Source organism: Meriones unguiculatus, chromosome X (assembly GCF_030254825.1).
Source record: "Meriones unguiculatus strain TT.TT164.6M chromosome X, Bangor_MerUng_6.1, whole genome shotgun sequence".
Taxonomy (NCBI): Eukaryota; Metazoa; Chordata; class Mammalia; order Rodentia; family Muridae; genus Meriones; species Meriones unguiculatus.
Window position 1 is genome coordinate 125,484,273 of NC_083369.1, and position 6,690 is coordinate 125,490,962.

The following is a 6,690-nucleotide window of genomic DNA, read 5'->3' on the forward strand; positions in this document are numbered from 1 at the left end:
GCAGAGGGCAAGGGGCAGCAGTAAATGGACAGTCCTCCAGGCACTTCCCATGCTCAACTGAGATTCCAGACGTTGACTCCTGGTCTCAGAGAGACAAGGCGCTTGCGTGCATCTAGCTAGGATCTTTGTGGACCGAAAAGGAGCTGGTTCAGCCTGCCGAACCGAATAGAATAATCTGACATGATGGGTCACACTGGCCACCCCAGTATTGGGGAAGATGAGGCAAAAGTGAGTTCCAGGATAGGATAGGCTCCAAAATAAGACCTTGATACATCACCACCACCACCACTGACACACACGCATACACAGGCACACACACTAAATATTTTTTTTAATTATACAATAAATAACACATACACATTCTGAGGGGAAAAATATCAGGGTGCTCTCAAGCCGGGTAACCTTAGCTCTGGCGGCCACACCTTCCTCTCCAGCAGGTTCCATGTGATTCAATGTCAACTCATTCATTCATTTGGTCATCCTTTAATTTTACTGAATTAGAGATTGAAGCACAGGGTTGAGCATGTCCGAATGCTGACAATAGAAGCTTGGCCTCACACGGAGCTCTGTGCTTAGCCATGCTCTGTAACTGATGGGCCCCATACTTCAGTGGGTGGAGAGGACCTGAGGTTGAGGTGAGATGCTGAAGTCATGTCTGCAATGCCCTCACCCCCCCCAAAAGAAACAAGCTTGTAGTGTCACGTGGTCTCCTTTAATCCCAGCCAGCACTTGGGAAGCAGAGGAAGGTGGAAAAACAACCTGCTGTATAGAGTGAGTTCTAGGACAACCAGGGCATACTTCCAGTGACCTCATGACCTAGAAACTGGATTTGGTGGTACAAGCTTGAGGATCTCAAGTTTGAGTGTATCCTCAACTATGTAAGAAATACTGTCCCCCCAAAACCAACCACTTGGAGCTGGGTCTTTATTCCAATGATAGAATGCTTACCTAGCTTGTGTGAAGCTCCAAGTTAGGTCCTCAGCACCACCTAAACCAGGTGTGCCCACTATGACAGCACTAGGTAGGTAGGGCCAGGAGAATCAGAAGTTCAGGGTTATTCATTCTCGGCTATTAATGTGTTTGAGGAGGATACATGAGACCTGTCTCAAAGAGCAAAAACAAAACAAAGCAAGGAAAAAAAAACACAAAAAAACAAATAGAAAGACTTCTCTCTAGATCCACCCCTTAGAGGGATTAAATCTCTACACAGGAAGACTATCAGTGGACATTTACATCTGCAGTAGACAGCCCATTCTGCAGATGCACAAACAGAGGCCAAAATGGCAACCCCATGTAGGGAGGCCCTCGGCTCACCGTGGAGGGGTTTGGGGTCCCAGAACTTGAGGCTGAAGTCATTGTCCTTGTAATCAGAAATGCCTGACACTGTATTTGCTAATGTTGAGAGCTGACTGTGTGTTAGGCTAAAGACAGAAAGAGTCTCACATAGGGCCTACTGTAGTGACTATGAATGGCCCAGATTCAAATCCCACCTTGTCTTATGCCTGTGTGATCTCCTAGCAAACTCTTCTATGCCTTCATTTCCACAGTTCTGAGTGGTGCATCCAGCCCAGTGTGCTGGCGCACTCCCTTAAACACAGAATCACAGAACTTGGAGGCAGACGCAAGCAGACCTCTGGGTTCCAGGCCAGCTTTGTCTATATACTGAGACCCTGTTTATTTTAATGATAATAATAATAACAATAATAAAGTTTTACTTTATGATAATGATTATAAGTAAAATAAGGAGCTAGAGAGTTGACTTGGCAGTTAAGAGCACTGGCTGCTCTTACCGAAGACATGAGTTTTGTTCTCAGCTCCCACATGGTGATTCACATATGTGATGCATGTACATATGTTCTAGCAAACACTAACATGCATAGAATAAAAATAAATACATCTTTAAAATAAATTACATTAAATGAATTAATAACGCCTCTGTTTTCCCAGGTGGCATTAGGACTGTGCAGGTACCCTCCAATGCGACTGACTTCTTAGGTGAGTCTGCATCTTTGTACTGTAGCCTGGCTTCTAAAGAGAATATGACAATCACACGGATAACCTGGATGAAGGAGATGCCAGACTTATTGCATCTTTCTGTGGCTATCTTCTACCCCAAGAAAGGGCCCAGCATCATTGGATGATGTTCTTGTCTGCCAAGCTGGATGAGTATCCCAGGAATGTATCTCTGGCTGTCTCCCAGTTTGGGTGCTATGGATTTCAGTTTGCTACATTCCCCACAGGCAGCAAGACTGCCAGGGTCTAGCAGAAGGTACTTGGTTAAGTGTTGGAGTGAGGTAAGAGAATGGTTGATGTCCTTGGGACATGACATATCCTCCGTTTGTTCAGACCAGATGTGGAGGAAGTTAAAGAAGGCAGGCAGGATTTCATGTAGCACAGGCTAGCCTTTAGTTTGCTATGTAGCTGAGGATGACCATGAACTCCTGAGCTTACAGATAATGCACCCCAGTTCCCCAACCCCACCTCCTTGATATGTGGTCTCTGTATGTAACCCTGGCTGACCTGGAACTCACTATGTAAACCAGGCTGGCCTTAACCTCACAGCAATTTTCCTGCCTCTGCCTTCTGAATGCCTGGCTAACACTTCCTTTTTTCCTTTTTTTTTTTTTTTCAAGACAGGGTTTCTCTGTGTATCCTTGGCTGTCCTGGACCAGGTTGGCCTCAAAATCACAGAGTTCCACCTGCCTCTTCCTCCCTGAGTGCTGGGATTAAAGGCTTGTGCTATCACAACTGACTTCCCTTCCTTTTTTTAATCAAATATTTATGGAGATATGTACCAAAGAACATTTAAAATATACATAATAATATATACTCTAAAGATATATACATAAATATAATATATATTATATATTTAAAAGATTTATCTATTATAAATACAATGTTCTATCTGCATGTACACTTGCACACCAGAAGAGGACACCAGATCTCACTATAGATGGTTGTGAGCCACCATGTCATTGTTGGGAACTGAACTTAGGACCTCTGGAAGATCAGCCAGTGTTTTTAACCTCTGAGCCATCTCTCCAGCCCTATATATATTATTATTTTTTAATTTTTAAAATACTTAATTAGGTTTTAATGATGTGTATGTGTTGATAGGTAAGTATGTGCTTATGAATGTAGTGTCCATGGAATCCAGAAGTGAATGTTTAATCAAATGGAGCAAAAGTAACAGGCAGTTGTGACTTATCAAACATAGAAGCTGGGAAACAAGCTCTGATTCTATGAAAGAAGTATATGCTCTTAATTGCTAAGATCAAGAAATAGAGTCCTTATACCATGTGTGTCTTTCTGCTTCAGGGTTACGTAACTCAAGATGATCTTTTTTACTTCCATGGATTTGCCTGAAAATCATGATTTCCTTATTTTTAATAGCTGAGTAATATTCCATTGTGTAAATGCACCACAATTTCAGTATCCATTCTCGGTTGAGGGACATCTAGGCTGTTCCCAGATTCTGGCTATTACAAATGATGCTGCTGTAACATAGCTGAACAAATGTCCTTGTTGAATGGTGGAGCATATTTAGGGTATATGCCCAGGAGTGGTATTGCTGGATTTTAATTCCTAATTTTCTGAGAAAGCACCAGATTGATTTCCAAAGTGGTTGTAAAACTTTACATTCCTACCAGCAGTGGAGGAGGGTTCCCTTTTTCCACATCCTCTCCAGCATGTATTGTTACTTGAGTTGTTGCTCTTAGCCATTCTGATTTGTGTAAGGTGGAGTCTCAGGGTCTTTTGATTTGCATTTCTATGATGACTAATGATGTTGAACATTTCTTTAAGTGTCTCTGCCATACTATATTCTTCTGTTAAAAATTCTCTGTTTAGCTCTGTACCCCATTTTTTTTTTTTAATTTTCACTGAATTTTATTGCTATACTCTAGTGGTCCTTTACTATTTTTAAATTTTTTATTTATTAGATATTACAATTTATTTACTTTGTACCCTGGCTGTGGCATCCTACCTTCTCTCCTCCCAAACCCATCCTCCCTCCCTCTTCTTACCTACGCCCAACCCCAAGTCTACTGATTCTTTGAATTGTTTTCTTTGTTTATAATTCATTGATTTCAGCTCTTAGTTTGATTATTTCTAATCATCTACTCCTCTTGAGTGTGTCTGTTTCTTCTTTTTTTTTTTTCCCTTAGGGCTTTTAGGTGTGCCTTTAAGTTGCTTCTATGAGATGTCTCAAACTTATTTCTGGAGGAACTTAATGCTAGGAACTTTCTTCTTAGCACTGCTTTCATTGTGTCCCATAAGTTTGGGTACATTGTGCCTTCATTTTCATTGAATTTTAAGAAGTCTCTAATTTCTTTTTTCATTTCTTCTCTGATCAAGCTGTCATTGAGTAGAGAGTTGTTTAGTTTCCATGTCTATGTAGGCTTTTGTTATCTTTGATGTTATTGAGGTCCAGTTTTAGGCCATGGTGGTCTGATAGGACACAAGGATTATTTTGACCTTCTTGTATTTGTTGAGGCCTGCTTTGTGCATGCCTATATGGTCAATTTTGGAGAAGTTTCCATGAGTTGCTGAGAAGAAGGTATACTCTTTTGAGTTTGGGTGAAAAGTTCTGTAGACATCTATTAGGTACATTGGATTTCTGTAAGTGTCATTATTTCCTTATTTAGCTTTTGTCTAGATGATCAGTCCCTGGGTGAGAGTGGGGTGTTGAAGTCTCCCACTATTAAGATGTTGGGGTCAATGTGTGATTTGAGATTTAATAATGTTTCATTTATGAATGCAGGTGCTCTTGTATTTGGGGCATAGATGTTCAGGATTGTGATGTCCTCCTGGTGTTTTTTTTTTTTTTTTTCTTTTGATGAGAATGCAGTGCCCCTCCTCAACTTTTTTGATTAATTTTGGTTGAAAATCTTTTATTAGAGAATAGGATAGCTACTCCGTTTGTTTTCTGGGTCTGTTTGTTTGAAAAAAAAAAAAAACCTTTTCCAGCCCTTTACTCTGATGTAGTATCTGTCTTTGTTGCAGAGGTGTGTCTCTTGGATGCAGCAGAATGTTGGATCCTGTTTCCACAACCATTCTGTTTGTCTGTGTCTTTTTATTGGAAAGTTGAGACCATTGATGTTGATAGATAATAGTGACCAATGAGTGTTATTCCTTTTATTGTGGAGTTGGTGGTGATAGCGTATTTGTGTGCTTGATTTCTTTTGATTTTTTTGTTGTTGTTGTTGTGAAGTTATCTATGTCTAAAATTTTCTTGGGTGTAATTGATTTCATTAGATTGGAGTTTTCCTTCTAGTGTCTTCTGTAGGGCTGGGTTGCTGTGCAGGTATTGTTTAAGTTTAGTTTTGTCATGGAATATTTTGTTTTCTCTTTCTATGTTGATTGAAAGTTTTGCTGGGTATAGTAGTGTGGTTTGACATCTGTGTTCGCTTAGAGTCTCCGTGACATCTGACCAGGCCCTTCTGGCTTTCATGGTTTCTGTTGTGAAGTCTGGTATGATTCTGATAGGTCTATCTTTATATGTTACTTGACCTTTTTCTCTTGCTGCTTTTAATATTTTTTTCTTTGTTTTGATTTAGAGTTTTGACTATTACATGACATGAGGAGTTTCTTTTCTGGTCTAGTCTATTTGCTGTCTGCAAGCCTCTTGTATGTTTAAGGACATCTCTTTCTTTAATTTGGAAATTTTTCTTCTATGATTTTTTTGAAAATAATTTTTGGACCTGGGAGCCTGGAATCTTCTTTTTTTGTCTATTCCTAGTATTCTTAGATTTCGTCTTTTCATGTTGTCCTTGATTTCTTCCATATTTTGTGTTCGGAACTTTTCCAATTTTTCTTTTTCTTTGAGAGAACCATCAATCTCTGCAAGTGTATCTTTAGCACCTGAGATTCTCTCTTTCACTCTTGTATTCTACTGATGATGCTTACCTCTGTAGTTCCTGATCTTTTCTCCAGATTCTCCAGCTCTAGAGTTTTCTCTGTGTTTTCTTTATTGATTCTAATTCTGTTTTTGTCTTGCACATTTCCTTCATCTGTTTGAATGTGGGTTCCTGTCTTTCCATGATGGCATCTATTTTTTTGTGTGCCTCTATTTGTGTGGCTATATATGCCTGGGTTTCCTTAAGAGCATTGTTCATTTCATCTTTATGTACATATAATAACTGGATAAGCATAGATTTAAAATAAATTTCCTGTATTTCCAATGAATTAAAATATCCATTGATTGGGGGGGGGGGGGGTTTGCTGGTGAAGCCATGAGGTCCTGGTTTTTGGTAGACATGTTCTTAAGCCTGTCTCTAACCATCTGATGGTCAGTAGCCTTAGCTGTTTTTTCCTGGAGACTGAGTATTTCTGTATCTGGAGTCTGGAGTATTCTTCAGGAAGATGAGAAATTTCTGCTTGTTTGAAAGTGGGTGTGGGTGTTTCAGTTGTAGCTAAGGGAGGAATGTTGCAGGTGCATGTGTGTAAGCGCAGGAGTGTGCATAGAAGTGTGCCTTCCTGAAAGAGTGGAGTGTGAGGGAGGACTGTAAGTGCAGGTTGTGGTTTGCAGACACAGTGGGTGTGCTCAGGTGCCCTGAATGACTCAGTGGCCCACAGGCCTATCTCGGTATTGACCTCCAAGTGCTCAGATATTTCTGGGCTGCACCATCTTGGCCCCAGAAATTGTTTCCAGGAATTTTTTTGGCTGGACTCCACTGGGAGACTCACAGA